The sequence below is a fragment of the Cetorhinus maximus genome, chromosome 8 (assembly GCF_964194155.1).
Source record: "Cetorhinus maximus chromosome 8, sCetMax3.hap1.1, whole genome shotgun sequence".
Lineage (NCBI taxonomy): Eukaryota > Metazoa > Chordata > Chondrichthyes > Lamniformes > Cetorhinidae > Cetorhinus > Cetorhinus maximus.
In genome coordinates this window covers 70,273,636-70,301,207 of record NC_135886.1, presented here as the reverse complement: position 1 = coordinate 70,301,207, position 27,572 = coordinate 70,273,636, and the positions used below count along the sequence as shown (strand labels likewise).

The window sequence follows — 27,572 nt, the reverse complement described above, 5'->3', positions numbered from 1 at the left end:
CTTGGAAGGGAACTGAAGACAATCAGTATCACATTGGCCACCTGCTATATGCATGAGCAATAATCACTTCCATTGCAAGTAAGCTGTATAACAGACTGGCAATATGATACTGCCTGTTTTGCATCATCATTCAAGGTGAGATGTGAGCTAATGGTATAGCAGCTCCAAGTTTCCTGGGTTAAAACTTCTAATGCATTTGTGATAAAGTAGCTGCTAGAAACAAGTGATAGAGGTGAGGCGCAGAAGAGTGGAGATCTTTGAATGCTAATTTTTGAAACTGGAAACACTTTAAAAATGTTTTTTCATGCTGCTATTCTGCTTACAAAACCTGCACTGATATCTGACCTTTAGTCACAGCACCAGCAGAATTTCAGCAACCACCTCCCACCCCCTCCTCCCTCCACTAATGCATCCACCCACTAAACCCCTATTCATAATCAAGATTTCTGAGGATCTGATGTGGCATTCCCTATTGCTATGCTCCTCCATGCCATTACCACGGAGGGGGAACAGCAGCACAAGATGAACAAAGGAAATTCAGACAACAGTTACCATGAAAGGCATCATGACACACATCACACTGAAGTATTCTGTGAATCAACGGGGGGATTTTAACTCCCTCCACACAGCTGAAACCAGGCTAAATAGATGTTAAAACCAAACAATGCCATCACACATGTGCCTCAGTAAGTGACCATTCATCATGCAAGTAGATTGTGTTGATGTGTGAAGTTCTCAGAAATATAATTGTGGAAAAGCTTGAATGTGTGTCATGCTAAGATATAGGTATGTAAAAATGACAATGACGAAGATGCATGGTTGTGCAAGGTTTATGTATGAGAATTAATCATGAAACAGGTTTAAAAGTAAAACATTCGGCCTAGAATCTTAAGTCATTTACCTGGCACATGTATTATTGTTCAGTAGTCTTACCTAAAGTGGTCCTTAAAGTGTGCTAATTCTCCTCGATTTCCATGTCTGGCAGGTCATGTAGAAGTGTAGAGCCTAGCTGTCACTTCTTGCCAGTCATGGTACACTGTCATTACCCTGGTGAAGGTCCTTTGGAGTTCCAAATATGACAACCTATCTCACATCCACCTCACATTCATTTCAAAGCCATCAAACAGGGGGATGAGAGCAGTGCCACCCTACTATCTTCTCAAGCTCCATTTCATCCCTGCACATTGTTTTCTGTCCTTTAATTTTCGGCCAAATCACTTTGCCTATAAAACCTTTGCAAAGGCTGAAAATGTATCAAAAACATTTGAGCCTTAGAAAAGGATACTATTGTATTCCCACAAACAACCATTTATTTTTCAATGATCAGGTCTAGTTAATTTTGATCAGCAGACCTTTCAATACTGTATGTTTGCATAATTTCCAGTCCACTCCATGCATAGGAATTCCCTCTGCAAGGCACAAATGGTGCAGAGAGTTTTATCAAATAATATTCATAAGCTGGGATTGTCAAATATACAACTTTGCACTGCAAAAGGGTCATGCAGGAAAAGACAGGCAGCTGAAACCAGAAGCAGAAAGTATCCCGGACTATGAGACAGTAAATTTGTCTGCACAGGAAACCAGTCATTCAGCAAGAATCATATAGAATATATAGAGGGAACTTTGACCTTGAAAATCCTTGAGGGGGAGGTGAAAGGGGTGGTATCCCAGTGTAACTTTCAAGATGTGCACATCTGGGATCTCTGCCACTGATTACATCAAAGTTTGCATAGTCACAGAGGGGTTGGGGAGTCCACCAAATCCCATGGGAATGGCAGAAATCCATACTACTAGAAGCACATCTCAGGTGCTCACCAGCCTATCCACTCAAGTGACTGGGAGGATGTCAGGACCAGAAGGATACTACCCACAGTAGCTCCCTTGGTAAGTTGAATGCTTTAAAGGAATTTTAAAATAAATAAAAAAACTTTTTAGCGAGTCCAGGCGGATTCAACTTCCATTGTTTGTCCATTCACAATATACTTATCTCTTGAAATTGTAGACTGTAATCTACAATGACAAAACTACTGACACCTTGCACTATTAAGAGATATTTAACCAAAAAATAAGACTCTTATTTCTGTAACGCCTTTCACAATCTCAGTATATTCCGAAACACTTTACAGCCAATCAAGTATTTTTGAAGTGAAGCCACTGCTGTAATGTAAGAAATGCAGCATCGACTTTGTGCACAGCAAGCTCCCACAAACAGCAATGTGATAATATGTTTTTGTCATGCTGATTGAGGAGTGAATATTGACTAGGATATTAGGGATAACTCCCTTATTCTTCTTTGAAATAGTGCCATGGGATCTCTTACGTCCACCTGTGAGGAAAGACAAGGCTTCAGTTTAACATCTCATCTGAAAGATGGCTTCTCGAACAATGTAGCACTCCCTGAGTACTGCACTGGAGTGTCAGCCTTGATTTATGCGCTCAAATTCTGGAGTGGCACTTGAACCTACAACCTTCTGAATCAGAGGCACCACTGAGCCACAGCTGACTCCTAAAAGCAACGTAATAAACTAGGAAAAGGATTGAACAAATACTGATGCATCAAGTTGAATGAGAGTTTGGTGGAACAATTTGTCTTCATAGTTACAATGTATGCATTATTTAGTCCAGAAGTCTTGCATAGTTGCACTGTTGAATTGCTGCTCATCAGAAGTTGAGAGGACAAATGGCTCTTTCCAGCAAGTGGCTTTGATAATTTTGTGAACCAGTTTAAACCTGTGTACTTTCCAATATAAACAACAATTAATAACCTGAAAACAAATGTGGTTCACTATTTTATAGAAATAAATTACACAGCAGTCAACCATAAAATGCCAAAAAATACATAACTTAGTAGAGAATTGTCCAAAGCTGGGTCAAGTAGAAGCATACGGAGGTTGAGTGATGTATGAAGCATGGCTGGGTGTCAAATTAATCTGTTTTAAAATGTACTAGATGATCTCCTGTGGTATTGCACATGAGAACTGAAGACCAGCAGAATTTTATAGTCCCTTCACAGCAGAGATGGGGCCATAAAATGCATCGAGTCATTCAACAGTCCATTGACTTCAACGGGACCAAAAAATCCCACCGGCTACAGGGGTTGTAAAATCCCGCTGGCTGGAGGGGCTGTAAAATTCCGCCCCAGTGTAGTCTTCAAGGTGAAGCTGAATTAGACAGCAGGGGATAACTGGGCAAGTGCACGCTGATGTAAGATTTTTAATTTCATGTACCCCCTATTTTGAGTCATATATTCTTACTTATTTCTGAATAATTTTATTTGATGCTATTTACAGTTAAATAACAGACCATTCGGCAATCTAGGAAGCAGAGTAGTTGGAGCAAAGATGTCTCTCTACAATACATGCTGAGGAGTTAGGAGACACAAAACTGAAGTGTTACATCATTACTATGAATGAGTGGATTACAATATTACAAGTTGACATAGGCAGCCTCCAGCATACATCTACACAAAGAAATTTAAAATGGAAAAGATGGCCGCAAATGTGTGTTAGAGAGCATGATAACGGGAAGTTTAGTTGTATGTTGTGTAAGTTCATGCAGACATGGATTTATAATAAGTTATATATACATTTTATGATTGACTCAAGAGTCATTGTATAGGTGTGAGCAAATTAGAATTCCAATATAATTATCAATGACTTAGGGAAAGAGAGAAATATGATACCTTGCAGCTTTGTCATTAGTACATTGGCCTCTCAACTGGATGAAGTCAATCAGGTGGGCTGTAAAACACGTCTAGACTCAAATTTTCCCATTCTTGCTTGGTGGGTTATGTAAATTTGCACCCAAGTTTTTTAAAAATCTAAAAATCTAGAGGTTCTGTTTGCCCAATGTGAAATGCACACTCTTCCATCATACAAACAACTCCCACTTACTTAAATCCAGATCATTTAGTGAACTGCTAGAATTTAATCAACTAAACATATCCAGCTCACTGAAAGAGAGTACTAGTAAACATTTACAACTAAGACTGCTTTAACATTAGGACATTGCTTTGCAGAATAACCTAGCGTTATTTAGGTAGAAACTCAGTCCCTATTGACATGTCTATTTCTCCAGGTCCTCTTAAGAAGACACACTGGTCAGTCAACCATCAACAATTCCCTACAGTACTATAGACTGCAAACCTCAGGTATCAGATTGTCAGTTCAGATACACTCACCTCTCCTACTAGAGGGATAATTGCAAGTTGGTCATTAGATAACTGGTAAAGGTGAATCTGATGTTTTACCAGGTGATCATTAAGTACCAAGTGCATTCCAGTTGGAACACGGTGAACAGTGCAATTCGCCATAAAACATGAAAAGGTTCAATGATAAAGAATGTCCAATTTATGAAGCACTTCTTCACCTACAACTTACATAAAATTGCATAGAGTTTACATCAAGAATAAGGCTTTTCAGCCTAACAGGTCTATCTTGGTGTTTATGCTCTGCCCACCATATCAGTATATCCTTCTATTCCTTTCTCCCTCATGTACTTGCTTCCTCTTAAATCCATCTATGCTAATTGCCTCGACAATTCCATGTGGTAGTGAGTTCTACATTCTCACCACTCTCCTAGTAATTTTGTGAAATTATCTCGTGGTTTTGGTGAAAAATCAAATTATGTCAAAAAACTAATTAGCATAAAAAAGAGATTAAATCCAGTAAAAGACTAGTTAAGTGTTAAGATTTGTTTCTTACTTTTCAATTAGAATACATTGATATTTTATAAATATACTCACTATTAGATAATATAAAAATTAATATTGCTGCCACCCCTCTCCTAACTATGCTTCAGTTCTGCCGAAGGGCCGTGAAGGCTCGAAACGTTAACTGATTTCTTCTCCACCGATGCTGCCAGACCTGCTGAGTTTTTCCAGGTAATTCTGTTTTTGTTAAAAATTAATATTGCTGGGCAGGCTGACATAGATTCATGGTTTTGAAAGTTTTTCGGTGGGGACCTCCCTGAAAATATTGACACACACATAGGGCAGGATTTTCAGCTCGGCTTGTGGGCGTGTGCCCGACACACACATAGGGCAGGACTTTCAGCTCGGCTTGTGGGCGTGCGCCCGACACACACATAGGGCAGGACTTTCAGTTCGGCTTGTGGGCGTGTGCCCGACACACACATAGGGCAGGACTTTCAGCTCGGCTTGTGGGCGTGTGCCCGACACACACATAGGGCAGGACTTTCAGCTCGGCTTGTGGGCGTGTGCCCGACACACACATAGGGCAGGACTTTCAGCTCGGCTTGTGGGCGTGCGCCCGACACACACGAACGTGAAATCGCGGTCGGGGCCCAATCGCGGGCGGCAGACCATTGCGTGGCTGCTCCAGGACCCACCCAACAAGGGGAAAATCCTCCCCATAGGAATTCTTGTCCAAAGGATAATGCCAGCTGCTTAAAGAAACACAGTGCTGTCACTGCACAAAAAGATTTTTATTTGTACACAACAGAGAGAATATGCTAGTAAATCAACAAATAAGGTCAAACATTTCAGTTTGAAAATCTATGATTTAAAAGTATATAATGTCAGTGCCTGCCAAAGACTACATGATAGCATATATGATAAGCTTTGATTTTGAAGAAAACAAGTTTATGAAAGCTTGTGACATACAGTCCTTACAGCAAGCTTACTGCCATCAGTGAGCGTTATCTTACAATGGTTTTGAAAGTTTGTTTTATTTCTAACTGATAAATCTAGGTGAAAGATTAAAGTGTATGGTACTCTACAGGAAAGCATCAAGGTTATAGAGTAAGACAAAACACAAGATTACTCAAGGTAGTGGTTAGAAATGCCATATTTAAATTTTGTAAGTCTTCAAGTTGCAGCAGGAAGGGCAGATTGAGGAAGTTATGGAGCTCTACGGTATTAAGGTTCAAAAAAATCAAAATCCACATAGACTTAAACACAATGATGATGCAGGGACAAGCCAACAGGTATATTTGAATCTTAGGAGAAATTAAAAAAAAAGAAAATTAAAAGCTATAATGACTAGCATCAACAAAATAGTGAGCCCAGGAACCCACATAGATAGATCACTATTTATGTCAGTGTTCCTGGAATTTTCAAGCTTACATTCAATCAATGACATTTGCAAGGTTTTTGGAGGTTTACCATAGTAGGTATTGCGACGTTGTTAACTTACATTTCATCCCAAATCTATTGTTATCCAAGTTATCCTGCACCATGATTTGATAAGATCAGAACCCAATCCAATATCCAATAAGCTACAATTACATTGCTATCTTCTTATCAGCTTTTGATAAAGTAACAAATGTCATGAAATTAAATTGTTCAAAATGGTACATATATGGCTACAGTTGACACTGGATAAACACATTGCTCTCTTTATTTTACTTCATTTCATAAAAAAAATGATTACAACTCCAAACAGGAAAAGTCAAATATTTAACGATTGATAATCAATATTTAACCATTTTTGAAAATACTTAAACATTGTACATCAGTTTACCAATTTGCATAGTTTTTGTATGTTTTTAAACATATTTTTAGGAACATGCATTGAAAGTATAGTTGTGCATAATTGTACAGTAATTTTATAATCCTCAGACTTTAGCTGGTCATAGTTGGACAAGCAGTCTGTACCCACTTTTTATAATCTACAAAAGCCCACCTCATTAAACCCAGAACACACATTTGCACAGGAAGCTGATGCCTAACACAAAATGGAAGAACACCATTCAACAACATACCAGACAAACTCCATTGACTGCCCAAATCCAGCTGTTCCTGACTATGGCTGACCACATCCTGAAATACATTGAACTACTGTACTATTAATTTATGCAGATGGACCAAACTACTTTCCATTTATTCTCATTGTAAACCATCCCATTATCTAACTATGGTTATAATATTTTGCATTGTGCAAACTTGGAGTTGGGATTATATTTCCAAAACACAATCATGCGTTGGTATAAGTGAGCAGTAGTTTCCATGTTACAAAACTACATGCTATGACTACATAATCTCATGCACACATTTATTCACCACCATGAAAATCTGTAGCTTTGCTGATTCTGGTATGGTTTTCCTTGTTTTTAATCTCCCTAGTATCATAAAGCATGTGAGGATTCTGAGCCAAACCACATCATACAATGCATGGTATCGGTCTATGCAGAGAACTGATCTTCTACATAGGTTGTTCCAGGTTTATTACACTAGACTCCTGATTTTAAGTTGGGGTATGAATCAAAGACTGAAGCAGGAAGTGATTTGTCTGCACCACCGGAGCATGAGGCCCAGGAGATCTTAACTCCAGAGTCTCATTAGCATGCTCCAATACCAACATCTGCCTGGCCCTTGGAAATGACACCAATGTCAGCAGGCAAGGTTGAAAATCATGTGGGAGGTGTCAGGGGCCCACAGAAACACTCCTGGAAAGGTGAATGAGGAGGGGATAGTGTTCAGTTAAGTCCCTGATTGGGGAGGGTATGATCCAGGGCAGGGGAGGTACAAGCTATTTTTGTGCTTTTGCTGCCTTACAAGCATCCTTTGAAAAGTGAAAAATAATTAATTTACCTGGGCCTGTGTAACCAGGGTTACTGCTGCCACCAGCTTTTGCTGACAGGTTCAAGACTGTGCTGGTGTTAGTCATGTCCGTTTCTAAAGTGGCATGTTTGTCTAGTTGCCATTATTGGGGCGTGAATCCACCATTTAAATTAGGTCCCCCTCTGCTAGGGTGGTTGACCATCTAATGCCAGAATTGAAGCATGTTTCCACCAAGCCTTAGGAAATTTTGCTTCAAGATAGCAGTTCCCATGAATTATATCCAAAAACATATCAACAATAGAATTCAATAAAATATGCCAGCTTCATAAACTTCAGCTTTAATTAACATTGACACAGTGTCAGAGTATGATGGATGCTGTCCCGACGCTAGCTTTTTTGTCAACGTCATTATACATTATTAGATCTTTGAATAATGTCCAAGATCATGGGGACTCTTGTGACAAAATGTATCTGTTTGGATGATGTTTAAAGGACTTGGGTGAGGGTGTCAGTGAAAATCTCCTTTGAGAAACAAGAAAATTTCTCTTTTTAAGTCACTATTTGGAGATTTTAGGAGTAATTTTTTAACTGCTAGCCACCTGGTGGTGGTGGGGAATGGGGGTGTGCACCTTGGGCATCCCATTAATGCCTAAGACCTGCCTCATAGCAGTTTTCAAATGGGCCTGTAAATGGGCAATTAGCCTGCCTCCCTGAATGCTTAAATATGCACATCATGGTCCTATGCTGATTGTAGGACCCTGATTGCAATATTCAGATACAATGAGTGATGCATGCATCACTGTCGCTCGATTCAGGCAGTAGCAGCCTAACCAGTGATCCTTAAAGGGACAACTGTGGGCCATTCATAAAACTGCCCAGGAAACTTATACTTTTTCTGGGGTAGTCTCATGTCCCTTCATCTCATCATCTGTTTTCTACATAACTAATGGACAGATATCAAAACCACATCTTCAGAAAAGGGGCCTTTCAAAGTGACACTTCTCTCAGACAGCAGATTATTGACTACAGAGATACTCCAACTTTTTGGTAAAAGAGGAATTTCAAGCCAATCTGGAGTGTAGATCGCAGCATCTAGAAACTTTACAGGATCTGTCTGATATCTACTGTTTCTTATTCAACATCACCACTACTACATTGCAATCACTTCACGGCCGTCATGGCTCATGCTATATCTTGTGTAAACTCAGGCTGGTTCACCCCAGCAGGGACCATCCCATCCATAAAGTACTTGGGAAAGGCTTGAGCCCTATCTACTATGGTCCTAGTAAAATCCCCCTCCCTTGTGTGATATCAGCTGTAATGTATAATATGTAATGAGAGGCTGATAAGAAAATGTATTCATGTATTAATGTAGCAGCATTTTCTGTAAATAAATGACAAAAGGTGTGTATTAAATATTAATTTATTTCGATTATAAAGTAGTGGTCTCTTATCTGTTGTCCATTACTGCAGGCAATAAGTCATTAAGTATCAAGTTGCCTTACATATTTATGAAAAAAAAATTTAAAGGGCCACCATCTGCCGTGTGGAAGGTGCTAAACAGGTTTAGGTCTGCGTGAATTGGGTAGCCTGTTCTCAAACTTTAATTTTGGAGCCATAATGTTAATGCTGGAAAGGTTTGTGCACAGCTGCAGTGGATATTTGCAGTATGGTGGTTTTATGCAACATGATTTCTGCAGGGTATTGATAATTATTCATTTGTTTCTTAGCTTTCCTCTAGAGACCTATTCAGGGATGCAAATCATGTTGTATCGCGGACAATATAATTTCCATTGTGTAGCAGTGATGTTCTTATAAATATCATCTACTGCTGTGAAACTAAGAGAAGTTCAAAGCCTTCTGTCTCTGGTAGAACATTGCTCATTAACGCTGGCATCCAGAGAAAAACAGAAAAGGTTTTGGGATCCCTTTTGGACCTGATACCTACTGTTCCTTATCTAAGATCAGCACCTCTATATATAGTCACTGCAAGATTACATAATACCATACACTACTGTAAAAAAATGCTCATATTACGTTTGGTGTTGACTCATTTTGGTTTAACCAAAATGGATGTGTTTTGACAACTTTTCAGGAGTCTTCATTTCAACTGAACCATCTAGAGCAGGTTTGTCCAACTCGTGGCCCAAGGGTCATACCCGAGGCCTCTGGGCTCAGCCTGCTAAGCTTGTTGGACATTCAACTGATGTACATTTGAAAAATGCTGTAAAGCTGCTTGTCCAATCAGAAGCTGGTTTCTCCCTGTATTAGCTGCTGACAGGCTCACTGGTAAGCAAATGCAAGAAGAAACCAGCCTGTGATTGGACGAGCAGGAAACAGTGGGTAAGTAAGTTTTCAAGGTAAGTTCCAGGGTGAGGGTGAAATGGAAAGCGGGCCACAAAGCAAGAGGGTGAGCAGACTTTGGAGCAAGAGGGTGAGCGGACCTTGGAGCAAGAGGATGAATGGGCCTCGGTGCAAGAGGGTGAGCAGACCTTGGAGCAAGAGGCTGACCGGTCCTCGGAGCGAGTGGGTGAGCGGGCCTCAGTGAGAGCAGGCTTGGAGGGAGAAGGAGACCGGGCCTTGGAGTGAGAGTGGGCCTCAGACCAAGGGAAAGACCAAGTCTTGGAGCGAGAGTGGGACTCAGAGTGAGGAGGAGAGCGGGTCAAGGGGGAGAACAGGACCCATCGAGAGAGGGGGGAGTGTGTGGGTGTGTGTGTATGTGTGTGAGAGAGAGAGGAGAATGTGAGAGAGAGGTGAGTTCGTGTGTGTGTGTCTGAGAGAGAGGAGGGTGTCAGTGTGTGAGAGGAGTGTCAGTGTGTGAGAGAGAGAGGAGGGTGTCAGTGTGTGAGAGAGAGAGGAGGGTGTCAGTGTGTGAGAGAGAGAGGAGGGTGTCAGTGTGTGAGAGAGAGAGAGGTGAGATTGTGTGAGAGAGGGGGAAGAGCGTGTGTGTGAGAGAGGAGAGTGAGTGATTGAGCCTGTGTGTGAGAGAGAGAGGTGAGGTTTTTTTAATTCATTCATGGGGTGTGGGCATCGTTGGCTAAGCCAGCATTTATTACCCAACCACTAATTACCATTGAGAAGGCGGTGGTGAGCTGCCTTCTTGAACCGGTGTGTGTATGTGTGTGTGGGGCTCACTCCCAGTCTCACTCAGGATTCTCATTCACCCTCACCAACACACACACTCACCCACCCTCACAGTGGGTGAGTGAGTGAGCACCCTGAGACTGGGAGTGTGCCAGACACACACACACTCACCCTCTAATCATCATCTTTATTTATTACTCATTCTTTTAAATTATCAGTTTATTGCTTTGACATTGTTGTTTTGCTCAGCAAGTTGTTTCTTTTCATATGTCAGCTTTTTAAAAAAATTCATGTTTAATGTTGTGTCAAGCCTCATCTCTCCAAAATTTGCTTATCGGCCCCTTGAGTGAGAAAAAAGTTGAAATGTGCCCCCGCCCACCCACGTGAAATGGTTGGACCAGCCTGATCTAGAAGGTGGCTTGAAAGTACTAGGCCTCCTACTGAGAGTAAAAGGCTGGGACCTTCTGCTTCTGCACTACCCAATCCAGTTTTCCACCCATCCATTTTAACTCATGGAAACTTCTCGACTGAAGAGCAGAAAAGTGTAAAACAGAGTATGATTCTTGCTCAATTCTGTATGTCCTCCCATTAGTGACCCAAGAGTTTGCACCCTTTCTTTAACTCTAAATATTGCCTTGGGTAAAGAAACAAAATGAAATAAAAAACGATTAAAACATTCAGGCTTTTTACAACATTATACAAATTACTCTACATTCCTAACATTGGTAATTATTTTAATGCAATTTTTACCCTAATACACCTTTTAAAAATTAAAGTCTTCTTAGCTTCATCTCTTCAGGGATGAAGGGGTGACTCGCTCCCAGAACAAGAAGAAGCCAGGGGCATTCATGGATGGTTGTATTTCTCCAATCTGGTTTTAAAAATGTTTCTCAAGCTGTTTTTTTTTAACAATCATTTGATGCAATGATATAAATCATGTCAAAAATCAATCCTCACGTTACATATATGTAAAGCATTCCTGACGGAAATGACACACAGCTCTTCTCCCTTGCCAGAAACAGCGCATTATTTCTATAAATTCAATTAAAATATAATGTGGATTACACTTCAGAAGTATTTTGTGATCGAACATTGCAGATCAAACTCTAGATTTATCTATAGCTGTAACATTCATAATGCAACCTATAGAGCACTCACAGCCTGCCTGCTTTTCCCCTGAGGTTCTCAAGATAGTTACCACTCAATTGCCGCTGCAGCTGTATCCGCAACCTGCACAAATGTTACCCAAGTGTCCTTCTCCCATTCTAGCCTGTTACCAGAAGAATGTATAAAGATCCATGGGGCAGGATTATATGTCCCGCAGGCAGGCACTCGCCCGACCCAATCAAGCATAAAATAGCGCGTGATAATGTTGGGCGAGCGTCCCACCTCATCGCGCCCTCGTGCAATATTTCGGTCAGCGGGTGCATGTGAGAGTCAGCAGCAGGCCCGCCGACAATTAAGAGGCCTATTAAGGCCCTTAATCAATTAATTAAAAGGAATTTTTTGCTGTCCGTCCAACTTTACGGTTGGCGGGTGGGCGAACCGGCCAGGCAGCCTTTGAATATTTTATGAAACCTCATCCACAGGCAGAGTGAGGTTTCCAACAGTGATTTAAAAGAGTAAGCATTTTTAAACATCATTTTTAATATGTCCCTGTTCATGTGATTGAGTCATATGTGGGGACATGTCTCTCTCATTTTTAAAATCTTTATTTCTGTTTCTACAAATCTTCAGTTCCCTGAGGCAGCTTCCTGCCCTCAGGAAGCTCTCAGTGGACGCTCCCCCACACATGTGCAGATTTCTGCGCTCGCGCTCCTCCTACTCCCACCCCCACCCCGGCAACGCTGAGGTTTTCGGTGTGTTTCATGCTGGCTGGTCATTAATTGGCCAGCCAGCGTGAAATCGCTGTCAGGGGCGGTTCACGAGAATGATCCCAGGAAAGAAAGGCTTAACATATGAGGAACGTTTGAGAACTCTGGGTCTATATTCGATGGAGTTTAGAAGGATGAGGGGGCATCTGATTGAAACTTACAGAATACTGAAAGGCCTGGATAGAGTGGACGTGGGGAAGATGTTTCCATTAGTAGGAGAGACTAGGACCCGAGGGCACAGCCTCAGAGTAAAGGGAAGACCTTTTAGAACAGAGATGAGGAGAAACTTCTTTAGCCAGAGAGTGTTGAATCTATGGAATTCATTGCCACAGAAGGCTGTGGAGGCCAGGTCATTGAGTGTATTTAAGACGGAGATAGATAGGTTCTTGATTGGTAAGGGGATCAAAGGTTACAGGGAGAAGGCGGGAGAATGGGGTTGAGAAACTTATCAGCCATGATTGAATGGCAGAGCAAACTCGATGGGCCGATTGGCCTAATTTCTGCTCCTATGTCTTATGGTCTTATGATCGCGGGTGGTGGACCGTTTCCCAGCCACTTCCAGGCCTGCCCGCCACACCTGAAAAACCCTGCCCACGATTACCCAGGTTCCATACACGAGTCAATGGCCTTTCTCTCTCTCTTGGTACTCCAAAGTGAGGACACTTGCCATGGAATACATCCTGTGACCAAAACCTGCACATGGAGTCATTTACCATAGGGAGGCTGTTGCACTGCAGCTGCCATACAGTTCTAGCTGACCAGGAGACTCTCCCATTCTTGCTGTTTGCCATAGATGTATTGGAAAGATTTGCACTTTGATAATGAACCTGTTTGGTCACGTTATGAACACACTTTCCATGGCCACCAAGTGCCAGACTAGGACTCGAACCTAGAACTTCTAGCTCAGAATTATGGTGCTGCCACAGCACGACAAGACCTCCTCTGATAATGCTCTTATACTCCAGTCCCTTTGCAATAAGGAACAACATGCTTTTTGCCTTCCTAATTGCTTGCTGTACCTGCATGTTAACTTTCTGTTAAAAACAAAAAACTACTGCGGATGCTGGAAATCGAAAACAAGAACAGAATTACCTGGAAAAACTCAGCAGGTCTGGCAGCATCGGCGGAGAAAAAAAGAGTTGACGTTTCGAGTCCTCATGACCCTTCGGCAGAACTGAGTAAAGCTAGGAGAGGGGTGAAATATAAGCTGGTTTAAGGTTGGGGGGTGGGGTTGGGGGGAGAGAAGTTGTGGGGGGGTGGTGGTTGTAGGGACAAGCAAGCAGTGATAGGAGCAGATAATCAAAAGATGTCACAGACAAAAGGAACAAAGGGGTGTTAAAGGTGGTGATATTATTTAAGAAAATGTGCTAATTAAGAATGGATGGCAGGACACTCAAGGTACAGCCCTAGTGGGGATGGGGTGGAAAGACTGACGACAGGGTATTACAGTTATAGATTTAAAAGTAATGGAAATAGGTGGGAAAAGAAAAATCTATATAAATTATTGGAAAAAAACAAAAGGGAGGGGAAAGAAACGGGAAAGGGGTGGGGATGGGGGAGGGAGTTTAAGATCTAAAGTTGTTGAATTCAATATTCAGGGCTTCCCACTAGAGCTGTACCTTGAGTGTCCTGCCATCCATTCCTAATTAGCACATTTTCTTAGATAATATCACCACCTTTAACACCCCTTTGTTCCTTTTGTCTGAGACATCTTTTGATTATCTGCTCCTATCACTGCTTACTTGTCCCTACAACCACCAACCCCCAACTTCTCTCCCCCCACCCCACCCCACCCCACCCCAACCTTAAACCAGCTTATATTTCACCCCTCTCCTAACTTTACTCAGTTCTGCCGAAGGGTCATGAGGACTCGAAACGTCAACTCTTTTCTTCTCCGCCGATGCTGCCAGACCTGCTAAGTTTTTCCAGGTAATTCTGTTTTTGTTTTTAACTTTCTGTGTTCTTTGTACTAGTATGCTCAAATTCCTCTAAACATCAACGTTTACAAGTTTCACACATATTGAAAAATATTCTGCTTCTCTATTCTAACTACCAAAGTGAATAACCTCACACTTCCCCACATTATACTCCAACTGCCAACTTGTTGCCCACTTACTTAACCAGGCTATATCTTTTTGCAGCCTCTTTGTGTCCTCCTCACAGTTTACATTCTCACCTAGTTTTGTATCATCAACAAACTTACATACATTACTCTCAGTCTTAATATAGATTGTAAATAGCTGAGGCCCGAACAATGATCCTTGTGGCACTCCACGAGTCACAGCCTGCCAACCTGAAAATGCCCCTACTCTTTGCTTCCTGTCTGTTAACATTCTAATAAACTACCCCAACTCCATGAGCCCACATCTTGCGTATTAACTTTTTGTGTGGCATCTTATCGAATGCCTTTTAGAAATCCAAGTATACATGGAGTCCTCAGTTAAAGTGAAATGACTTAAAGTAAATCATGGGTTCCCATAGGAATCAATGTTAAAGCCAGAGTTAGGTTCCTTCAGACATTTGTCACCCAGAAAAAACAATGTACAATTTGAAATACTTTACCGTACTTGTGCAGTATTATGCAGCGTTAGCTGAAATAACTGGCAAAATAAAATAAAACATTAAATCTAAAAGAAATACAATACATGATATAATTTTTAAAAATTACATTCACCTCAGTAATTTGAGATTGACCAGGCTCCATATCATGGCAGAAATTGGTCAGTGCAGGAAGCAGCTGGAATCCTGGGACTACATGCACTGACTCACTTCCGCCAAGAGATGGAGCCCAGGAGCTTCAGTCGAGAACCAGATCCAGCAACAAAGCCAGGAGCAGAGCAGCTGAAAACAGTCCCTGTCAGCTGGGGAGCAACATCAGGAGGCGGAGGCAGGCAGGTGAGCAACGTCAGGATGGAGGCAAGTCGTAGAGAAACGCAGGGGGGTGGTGGTGGAGACAGGCTGGAGAGCAACATTGGGAGACAAGGGTGGTAGCGAGGAGGGAAAAGGGACTGAGGGCAAGAGTGGAAGTACTGCAGGAAAGGTATGTACAGGCAGGCCACAGAAGAGGAAGTCTGTAGCAAACGACTTTAAAGTGAAACTGTCGACATTAAAAGGATATATTGACACTACTTCATTGACGACATTAAAGTGAAACAACATTAAGTGAGTCAACGTTAACCGAGGACTTACTGTTCTACATCTGCCAGTTCTCCTTTATCTACCCTACTAGTTTCACTGTCAAAACACTCATGAATTTTTCAAAAGCAATTTCCCTTTCATATAATCATGTTGACTTTGTATGATTATACTATGATTTTCTCAGTACATTGTTAAGACCTCCTTAATAATAGATTCCAGCATTTTCCTGACGAATGATGCCAGGCCAACTGTTCCCTCCTTTCTCTCTCCCTCCTTTCTTGAATAGCAGAGTTACATTTGCTAACTTCTAATCCGCTGGAATTCTTCTAGAACCTACGAAATTTTGGAAAATCATAACAACGCATCCATTATCTCTGCAGCTACCTCTACTAGAACCCTAGGATGTGGGCCATCAGGTCCTGGGGATTTGTCAGATTTTAGTCCCTTAAGTTTCTCCAATACCTTTTCGCTGCTGATATTAATTAAGTGCCTCATTCTCATTAGCCCCTTGATTGCCCACTGTTTCTGGTATGTAATTTGTGTCTTCTACCTGTGAAGGCAGGCACAAAATATTTGTTCAGTGTCTCTGTCCATGATCATTTCTCCTGTATCTGCCACTAAGGGATGAACATTTAGTTTAGCTTCTCTCCTTTTTATATACTTGTAAACCCTTTTACAATCCGTTTTTATTTTCCTGGCTAGTTTGGTCTTATATTTCCCTTAGACAATCTCCACTCATGGCACAAATGAAAATAGGCGCTCATTATGGGAAAATCTATCACAAACCACACTAAAACAATCCATGTATTGAAGTGCACATTAGTGTTCCTGAAAGTATCCATCAAGAGTTACATTGTCAGGGATGTGGCCTTTGTCAAAAATACAGTAAACATAGTTATTTACATCACTTTCAGTTGAGTGCTCTCTTTTCCAGATCTTTTAAATATATTTTTGTGAAAGAATAAACCATACCCTCCTCAAATGTTTTTCAAATCTGAATCACAGATAACTCAGGGCAGTGGGCAGCCTTCTCCCAGTTCTGGTCTAAGCTCACTGTTAGAAATGTGGTAGGAATAACTATCTCCTCTCTCTGATTCTGCGCTCAGTCAGCAGGGAATGCCCTGATCTCTGCTCAATGTTTCATCATGAATCAGGTCAATAGCATCAGTCATCTTGGGATTTAAAAATGTGAATCCACCACTTGCTGCAAATTTCTGATTCTATTCTTTCTATAAAGCAAGTCTTTGGGCCTTGTAAACTCAATTATCAGCGCGTAATTCCTGGAAGAAGTGCCTATTTTTTTAAAACAATAAAATGAGTAAAATAATCTAGCATTGCAGGTAATGTATTCCTTGGAAGTTAATACTGCAGAAACTATTTCTAAATCCAACATATATTCAAGTCCCATGTAAAGTCACAAAAATCTTTTATCCCACCACAAGCAGCATTACTTTCATCTAAAGGTGATATCAGGAAGTAATGCATCAAAGACATACATGGCAATTCAAAGGTAAGGAAAAGCAATTTTAAATAACATTATATTTTTGTCTTTATTAAATGAGAGTTAACATAGATAAATCCAATCAAAAAGATTCAAATCACAAGCATAATTGAGGAAAGTGAAACTCAAGCATGTTGCAACGTTATCCAATTCCTTGATAAGCTTACAGGTTGGTAATCACTCAAGGCATCCATTATTCTCTTTATAATTATTTTACAGTTTAACAGTTCAAAAGTAACTTAAAATACATACATGAATAAAACAATAATTTACTGCATATGTTATATGTAACAAACGTAGAGCCTGCACCTGCTGCACTAGACAGTTTGGATCTATTTCATCCCATCATTTCAGAATACCAATCTTGCCATCTTCTCATTTAGTGTTTAATATCCACTCTCACTGGCAGACAGGATTTAGTTTGTTATCTCATCTGAAGTACATCATTAACAATGCAACAATTCCTGAGTGTCATCCTAGATTATCTGCTGGAGTACGGTTTAGACATACATACTGTGACTCAGAGATAGCAGTGCTAGCAACTAAACCAAACTGACATCCGGTAAACTAAGGAATGAACTGTGACCTGAAGCTATCCACTTTAAATGAATGCTTTCTCAGAATAAATAGAAAGAGAAAAATGTCACCAGGTGAGTCAATCTGCACCTCATTTACATACTCCCTTACTACAACAGTTGGGTTATATCTTCAGTTCCAGCTTTTGAGTACATCTTTTGTAACTATACTGTAATCACTCAACTAGAATTTTTAAAAGATTAGGAAATTAAAATTACATTCAAATTCAAGTTGATGAAAGTCATAAGACAAAAGAATCCAGGCAGTTCCCTGGAAAGCAAGCATTCAGATGCATCTTTAGCGGTCTCCCTCATTTTGAGGAACACATCTACTCAATGTTGAGTTTCTACCATGGGTCTTCATGTAACTGAGCAGGTTGACTCTCGACCCAAAGATCTTTGGGCACATGGTGCAGGACGTTCTACAAGGTATTTGAATCTGGATGCAGGATTTGCTTCCTTTTCTCTCTTCTCTGCCGTTATCATTATGGCGTTGGAACTTGAAGAGTGATGCATCTTGATGAACAAGTTGTTGCCATTCTGAACAATTGATAGCAAGCTTCTCCTAGTCATTGAGATCAATGATGCTGTGCTTCCAGGAGAACTTTAGAGTGTCCTGTTGTGAAAATGTCTAATTTCAGGATTCATGTGTTTTCGGGGTATTTAGTTTTGAAATTGAATTTTAAATGTGGAATTACTAATGGAATTACTTGATAGGGAAACTGATAGACTGACCTGAAGTAATTACATTTCAAAGGGTAACCTGTGTTTAGTTAGTGAGGTCATGGTTGGAAGTAAAAAAAACACACAAATATATGAAATAAGAGCAGAAGGCCAATCTATAAGATCAAGGCTGATCTGTTTGTGTTTCGAATTCCACATTCCCATCTGCCCTGACAACCTTTGATTCCCTTGCCTAACAAGAATCTACCTACTTCCGCCTTGCAAGTATTCAATGACCCGACCTCCACCGCCTTCTAAGACAGAGCGTTCCAAAGTCGCACAACCCTCTGAGAGAAAAAAACTTTCTTCATCTGTGTCCTAAAAGGGCAACCCATAATTTTAAAAGTGCCCCCTTGTTCTGGACTCACCCATAAGAGGAAACATCCTTTCCACTGCCACCTGGTCAATGGCGTTCAGGATCTTATATACTTCAATCAAGTCACCCCTCACTCTTCTAAACTCCAGTGGAAACAAGCCCGATCTGCCTAACCTTTCCAAATAATAAGACAACTCGCTCATTCCAGGTATCAATCTAGAAAACCTCCACTGAACCGCCTCCAACGCATTCACATCCATCCTTAAATAAGGAGACCAAAACTGCACACAATATTCGAGATGTGTCTCACCAATGCCCTATGTAGCTGAAGCATAACGTCCTTACTTTTATGTTCAATTCCTCTTGTAATAAATTCAGTTAGCCTTCTTAATTACTTGCTGTGCCTGCATACTAAGTTTTTGTGACTCATGCATGAGAACACCTGGATCCCTCTGCACCTCAGAATTCTGTGTTTAGGTAATATTCTGCTTTCTTATTCTTCCTGCCAAAGTGAACAACTTCATATTTTCCCACATTATATTCCATCTGCCAGATTTTTGCCCACTCACTCAACCTATCTATGTTCATCTGCAAACTCCTTATGTCCTCTTCACAACATATTTTGTTACCTGCCTTTGTGTCATCTGCAAATTTAGCTACCATGCCTTCACTCCCTTCATCTAAGCCATTGTTATAAATTGTAAAAAGTTGAGGCCCCAGCACAGACCTCTGAGACCCAATTCATCACATCCTGCCAATCAGAAAAAGACCCATTTATGCATATGCATACTCTCTGTTTTCTTCCAGCCAGCCAATCTTCTTTCCATGCTAATATGTTACCCCCTACACCATGAGCTTTTATTTTCCCCAATAACCTTTGATGTGGCACCTTATCAAATGCTTTCTGGAAATCCAACTACAGCAGGTCTACAAGTTCCCCTTTTTATCCATGGTGCATGTTACTCCTTCAAAAAACTCCGCTAAATTAGTTAAACATGATTTCCCTTAAAAACTTAAACAATGGATGATCCATCCCTGAACTTGGTAGGGACAGGAGGTCTACATTTATTTTAATAAGGGAATTATTCATGTAGTTCCCAGATCAAAGAATCTAAAAGCACCTTTGTAAACAAGGGGATTTACTGGTGGGACCAGCAAGTCTGGAAAAAGAGCCATTAACTCCATTAGAAATATAAATTAGTCATATGGGTTACAGAATCAAAGGATTATTTTGAAGATAAAATATTATTAGTTTAAATTTCTGTTTGGAACATTCCAGGTATGCCATATTACCATGGAGATAAGTTGCAGAAAACTACCCTTTTGCCTGGGGTTTATCTGTGCGTTTTGTTCATAGAAACAAACAGCTCAGCTTAAGAATCACAGAATTATTATGGTGCAGGAGGCCATTCAGCCCATTGTGTCTGCACCGGCTCTCCAAGTGAGCATCATGACTAAGTGGCATTCTCCTGCTTTTTCCCCGTACTGTTGCACATTGTTTCTATTCAAATAATCATCTATTACCATCTTGAATGCCTTGATTGAACCTGCCTCCACCACACTTCCATGCTGTGAATTCCAGACGCGAACCACTCGCTGTGTGAAAAAGTTTTTTCTCACATCACGTTTGCTTCTTTTGCAAATCACGTTAAATCTGTGCCCTCTCGTTCTCAATCCCTTGACGAGCAGGAACAATTTCTCCCTACCTACTCTATTCCAGCCCCCTCATGATTTTGAACACCTCTATCAAATTTACTCTTAGCTTTCTCTTCTCCAAGGAGAACAATCCCAACCTCTCCAACCTATCTCCATAATTCAAGTTTCTCATCCCTGGTACCATTCTTGTAAACCTTTTCTGCACTCTTTCCAATGCGATCACATCTTTCCTGTAGTGTGGCACCCAAAACTGTGCACAATACTCCCAACTGAGGTCTAACTAGTGCCTTACATAAGCTCAGCATAACCTTTCTGCTCTTGTACTCTATGCCCCTACTATTAAAGCCCAGGATACTCTATGCTTTATTTACTGCTCTCTCCACCTGTCCTGCAACCTTCAATGATCTATGTACATATACACCCAGGTCCCTGTGCTCCTGCACCCTCTTAAGAATTGTACTCCTTATTTTATATTGTCTCTCCATGTTCTTCCTACCAAAATGAATCACCTCGCACTTCTCCACATTGAAATTCATCTGCCATCTATCTGCCCACTCCACCAACTTGTCTAAGTCCTTTTGAAGTTCTAAGCTGTCCTCCTCACATTTACAATGCTTCCAAGTTTTGTATCATCCGCAAACTTAAAAATTGTCCCCTGCACACCAAGATCTAGATCATTAATATATATCAGGAAAAGCAAGGGCCCCAATACCGACCCCTGGAGAACTCCACTCCAAACCTTCCTCCAGCACGAAAAATATCCATTGACTGTTACCCTCTGTTTCCTATTACTCAGCCAATTTATATCCACATTCCTACTGCCCCTTTTATTCCACAAGCTATAACTTTTCTCACAAGTATTTTGTGTGGCACTGTATCAAATGCCTTTTGAAAGTTTATGTACACCACATCAACAACATTACCCTCATCAACCCTTTCTGTTACCTCTTCAAAAATCTCCAGCAAGTTAGTTAAACATGATTTCCCCTTTAGAAATCTATGCTGGCTCTTACTAATCAACCCACATTTTTCCATGTGACTATTAATTCTATCCCAAATAATTTTCTCTAGAAGCTTCCCCACCACTGAAGTTAATTGACTGGCCTGTAATTGCTGGGCTTATTTCTACAACCTTTTTTGAACAAGGGCGTAATGGTTGCAATTCTCCAGTCCTCTGGCACCTCTCCTGACTCTAGGGAAGACTGAAAGATTATGGCCAATGCCCATGCAATTTCCAGTCTTACACCTTCAATATCCTTAGATGCATCTCATCTGGTCCCGTGCCTGGTCATCCTTAAGTACAGACAGTTTATCCAACACTTCCTCCTTATAAATTTTGAACCCTTCCAGTGACAGAGTTTCCTCCTCCATCACGGTGGCCTCGATAGCATCTGCTTCCTTGGTAAAGACAGATACAAAGTATTCATTTAACACCTCAGCCATGCCCCTGCCTCCATGTGTATATCCCCTTTCTGGTCCCTAATTGGCCCTACTCCTTTTTTACGCCGTTGTGAAACCAGTTTGCGATCGTCTGCTCCATCCATCAATGAAAGGCAGCATTTTCCACCACCACATGTCGGGAACTTAATTTCAATACTTTAGCAGCTCATTTTAAGTCCTGCTCACCGGAATCATCTCTCCAAGCTGGATCATCCAGGCAATCATGCCGACGTGTTTCACAACTGTACATAAGCAACATGCACTGGGCGAGCTGCACTTCGCTCTGGACTTCGAGCTTTACTTGCCTACCTTGCTTTGGGCAGGACTCTTGGTCACCAGCACCAGGCTTCGCAGGCAGCACCACTTATAGGGGGGGCCCAAGGACAGGTCTCTGCCTACCAGACCTGCTGTAAGGCAGGGGTGGCTTTTCAACAGCTGCAGGGCTAGGACTTGCTTGGGGAATGGGGAGAAGTGGTCTCAGGCAAGGGAAGAGGCTGCAGGACGAGAGCTGTACTGGGGAAGAGTTCAGATCCTTCATCCTCTTACTGCATTGGGTGGCCAACTCCTTCTGTGCAGCGTTGGCACTGACCACCACTGCCACTGCCACTGCCTCCCAAGCCGGAGTGGTGAGATTGCTGGACCTGCTGCGGCCAGAGCGGTGGTGGAGGACATCACGGTGGGCCTCCAAAAGACATTCCAGTGACAGGTCACTGAACTCTTCTTGGCTTTCAGGGTCATGTCTTCACTGGGAGCAGTCCTGGGCTGCAACCATTGAGAACTGTGTGCACAGCTGCAGTTTAGATATGGCACCTGGAGTGAGAAAACGGTGAGGTAATGGCGTGGTGGGTGATTTGGAGGCCGCCCTCCAGCGAGACGGCGTGTTTCGTGTGGCTGCATAATTAATGAGGCGGGACGTGGAAGATACGACGTGAAAACCCGCCATTGCGGCCAGCGGGTAAAATGTCTTTGTTCTCGCCCATTACCACACTTAGTGCAAATCTGGGATGATTCCGCCCAAAGTATTTGTTTAGTTTCTCTGCCATTTCCTTATTCCCAATTATAAATTCTCCTGTCTCTGTCTGTTGTGGCCCTACATTTGTCTTTGTTAATCTTTTTCTTTTTACATACCTATAGAAGCTTTTACAGTTTATTTTCTATGTTTCTGGCTAGTTTACATTCAGATTCTGTTTTACCTTTTTCAGTTTCTTGGTCCCGCTTTGCTGAATTTTAAAATGCTGCCGATCCTCAGGGTTACTACCTTTGTTGGAAAATTTATAAGCCTCTTCCTTTGACCTAACACAATCTTTAACTTCTATTGTTAGCCACAGTTGAATCACTTTCCTGTTAGGTTTCTGTACCTTAAAAGAATGTATATTTCTTGTAAAAATGTATTAATTGTTTAAAGGCTAGTCATTGCCTATCTTCCATCATACCTTTTAATGTAGTTTCCCAATCTGCAACAGCCAACTTCCCCCTCATACTTCTGTAGCTTCCTTTGTTTAGATTTAAGACCCTAGTCTCAGAATGAATTACATCATTTTAAAACTTAGTGTGCAATTCAATCATATTATGGTCACTCTTCTCCTTAAAGGTACCTTGACAACAAGATTATTAATTACACTTAATGGTTCCCCAACTCTAGAAAACCATCTCATATACATTCCAGGAACTCATCCTCCACAGCATTAGTGCTAATTAGGTTTAGACATAGATTGAAGTCCCCATGATTACCATACTACCCTTGTTAAATGAACCTCGAATTTCTTGATTTATACTGTACCCTACATTACCACTACTGTTTGGAGGCCTATAAACAACTCCCACCAATGTTTGCTGCTCCTTGCTGTTTCTTAGCTTTGCCTAAACTGATTCTACATCTTGATCTTCTGATATAAGATTCTCTCTCACTAATGTACTGATCTCATACTTTATTAACAGCACTACCTGACATACTTTTCCATTTTGTCTATTCTTCCTAAATGTCAAATACCTTGAATATTCAGTTCCCAGTCTTGGTCACCCTGGCAGCCACATCTCTGTAATGGCAATTGAGTCAGACCCCCCCAGACCCATTTACTCCTGTTGTGCCATCAATCCATCTACCTTGTTGCAAATGCTGTGTGCATTCAGATAGAGTGCACTTTGGAACATTTTTCTGTATTTTGACCCTATTCGATGCTGGCCTTCCAATTTCGGTTACTATTTTTCTTCCTACCATTGCCGGCTTTGTTTCTCTCCTATCTGAATTCCATCTCAGGTTCCCATCCTCCTGCCAAGCCAGTTTAAATCCTCCCCAGCAGTGGTGGCAAATCGCCCGATGAGGATATTGACTCCAGTCCTGCTAAGGTGCAACTCATCCTCCTTGTACAGGTCCCACCTGCCCCAGGAACTGGTCCCAATACCTCAAAAATCTGAAGCCTTCCCTCCTGCAACATCTCTCCAGCCACACCTTCATTTGCTCTATCCTCCTATTTCCGTATTCATTAACACATGGCACTGGGAGTAATCTGAGATTACTGTCTTTGAAGTACTGCTTTTGAGTCTCTTTCCTAGCTTTCTAACATCTGCTTTCAAGACCTCATGCCTCTTCCTACCTATGTCGTTGATACTGATGTGGATCACAGACACTGGTTGTTCATCCTCCCCCATGAGAATGTCCTGCAGCCACTTAGTGACTTATTTGAAACTGGCACCAGGGAGGCAACATACCATCTTGGAGTCACATCTACAGCCACAGAAATGCCTGTCTGTTCTGCTAATTATTGAATTCCCTACCACTATTGCTCTTCCACTCTTCTTCCTCTCCTCCTTTGCAGCTGAGCCACCTGTGGTGCCATGGACTTGGCTCTAGTTGCACTCCTCTGAGGAACCACCTGTATCCAAAATGGAAAACCGGTTAGTGAGCAAGATGGACTCAGGGGAATCCTGCACTACCTGCTTGGTCCTCCTAGACTGTCTGGCAGTCACCCAATCTCTCTCTGCCTGCACTCTCTTAACCTGCAATGTGACCACCTCCCTAAATGTGCTATCCACGTAGTTTTCAGCCTTGCAGATGCACCACAGTGATTCCAGCCATCGCTCAAGTTCCGAAACCTGGAGCTCAAGTTTCTGCAGCTGGTCACACTTCCTGCATGTGTTTGTCTGGGCCATGGGAAGTGGCCACAACTTCCTACATGCCACGGGATATTCATTCCACATGGCCGAGCTGCTCTGCATTGCCTTAACTTTACAAAATATTTGTTATAAACTGGAAACTAGAGTGTAGAAAGTAGAATTACTCAGCAGCTACTCACCAATCAGCTCCTTCTACTGTGCCGATGTCACTTTTTATTCCTGAAGTCACGTTTTGAACTCTGCTTGTGCTCTACTCCCACCGGCCACTTTTTATGCCCAGTTCAGCTCTCTTTCCTTCCTGCCGCTCTCCAATTAGCTAATTACTTATTTTCTTAATGATTTTTTTAATTATTGCCTCTCCTCACCACCACTTAACGTACTACTTTAAACCTCAGTAACACAATAAACTTTAATACTTAAAAATGCTGTAGGGTTGATCTGCAGACACTTCTTGGGTGGAAACATTCAGTTTATTTACAATATACTCAGCAGCAACTACACATGTGCTTTCAATTCCAACTCTATCTCTATACTGATTGCTGAGGTAGCCCGTGCTACTCTCCTATTGGTTACTACAGATCATATGATCTTCCTTAACAAATATTATTCTTAAAGGCACATTGCACACTAAATAAAACCATAATTACTACATTCCTCCCCCTTTAACTCGGCTATACAAGTACATATTTTTCAAGACAACATAATATTTACACTGGGTAAGGAATTTACAAGTTCAGTCTTTCAGGTGGTTTCCAGGTACGTGTGGAATGTTGCAGCTCCACGACTTCAGATTCTTTGTCAGGAACCTCCTTTTCCAGAAATGCCTGAACATCAGGTGCTTTGGTGAGCACTTGCAGTTCTGTAACCTCAACTCTTAGAGGAACATCAGACATGTCAGTCCTGGGTTGAGTATCCTCAACAGGAAATGCAGACTTGGTCATGGTCACAGGTGGAACCAAATCTTGGTGATTTGTCTCTCTCTTCCTTAAATGGTCCACATGTTTACGGACGATCCAGCCTTCCACCTGCACGTAGTAAGATAGAGGTCCAGTCGCCGTACTTACTTCACTGGGTAACCACTTTGGTCCTTCCCTTAAATTCTCCACTTATACCGGTTCTCCCACAGTAAATTTCCTCTTGCAACTATGCAGTCGTATCTAATTTTCTGGCTTCCCTGACTCCTTTTCACTTTCCCCTCTAAATTGGGCATTATTAAGCTCAATCTCATCCTGAGACGGCATTTCAACAATAACTCTGCAGGTGTGGCACTTGTTGTATGAGAGGTAGTCCTGTAATGAAAAAGAAAGCTTGCTTGTATGGTTTCCAAGGAATTGCCAGTTAGCTTTTTCATGCCTGCCTTGAACATTTGAGCCGCCCTTTTGGGCAGAAGGGCGGTACGCTGCAGTTTTCACATGAATCATACTGTTGAGGCTGATAAACAGTTGAAACTCAGCACTTGTAAACGCCGTGCCGTTATCAGAAATAACCACTTATGGTAATCCGTGAATGGCAAAACTCTGACGTAGTTTCTCAATTGTAACGACCGAAGTTGGTGACTTCACCTAATATATATCCAAGCATCTTGAATTGATATCGGCAATGAGCAGAAACATTGTTCCCAGGGAAGGTCCAATGTGGTCAATGTGTAACCACACCCAGGGTCTACCCAGCCACTCCCATAGGTATGGTGGAGCTGTCACTGGCAACTTTTGCAGTTGCTGACATTGCACACAGTGCTTTACCAAACTCTATTTCGCCATCCATCCCAGGCCACCATAGATAACTGCATGCTATGGTCTTCATTCGGAAATTCCTGGATGGACACGGTGTGGTTCAATTAAAAGTGACTCCCCTCCCTTTGGAGGGACTATAACTCATGCTCCCCACAGTAAGATGCCATCCTGGCTGGTTATTTCATGTCTTCTGTTGAAGCACGGTTTCATTTCGTCAGATATGGGCTCCTGTGACCAACCATGTAGCGCTTGTTCTCGTGCCTGAGATAGGACTGAGTCCCAACTTGTCCAGTCTCTGATCTGTCAAGTATTACTGCCTAATGTTCGCCCGCCTCTTGCTGACTCTGCACCATCATTTAGAAGGCTGATTTCAGAGGCCTGTCATCGGATTAGGACCTCACAGATTCCTCTTCCCCAGCACTCCTCCAAGTGCCAGTGAGCTCGGCTGACCCTGTCTCCTTCTGCTGTGGACAAGTGTCTACGCAGTGACCACCAGAGTGTGAGATCCTTCCTTTACTAGAGCTAATATCCACCGAGGTGTGTGTCTCTGGGCTGGTAGAGGGTGCCGGTTTCTGTTGTGATGCCTCTACAGTTGCACATGGCTCTTGTGTTATGTCCTCACTCCTCTCGGACTTGGGCTTGTGCTGAAGCTGGACAGGGCTTCTTCTAGCTCGGGCCTTACCCTCTTCTTGGAGGCACCTGAATGTGAGAAAAAAGAGAGCAAATGATAGCATGAGCTGCCTGCAAAGTGGAGGCACCCTTGGCCCTGAAGTTTTTATTCCATTGCATGGATCCTTACTGTTTGGAGGCCCAAATCCAGTCTCCCCATCTCCAATGACCCGGTTCCTCTCCACACCTGCCAGCTAGGCTGCCCTCTCCTTGAACTCAGCCGCTTC

At 41.9% G+C, this 27,572-nt stretch overlaps 2 long non-coding RNA genes across 2 annotated transcripts in view; both read right to left on the bottom strand.

The window, feature by feature from the left end:
* LOC144683710 (uncharacterized) overlaps window positions 1-15,216 on the bottom strand; it is a 272,653-nt gene extending 257,437 nt beyond the window's left edge. Inside the window, exon 1 of the long non-coding RNA XR_013577323.1 lies at window positions 15,155-15,216. This is a non-coding gene — a long non-coding RNA (uncharacterized LOC144683710). The remainder of the gene's footprint in view (window positions 1-15,154) is intronic.
* Window positions 15,217-25,590: 10,374 nt separating this feature from the next.
* LOC144683297 (uncharacterized) lies at window positions 25,591-27,572 on the bottom strand. Its single transcript, XR_013577227.1, has 2 exons — window positions 27,476-27,572; window positions 25,591-27,375 (listed from the first exon to the last, which is right to left on the bottom strand). It is a non-coding gene; the product is annotated as an uncharacterized LOC144683297 (long non-coding RNA).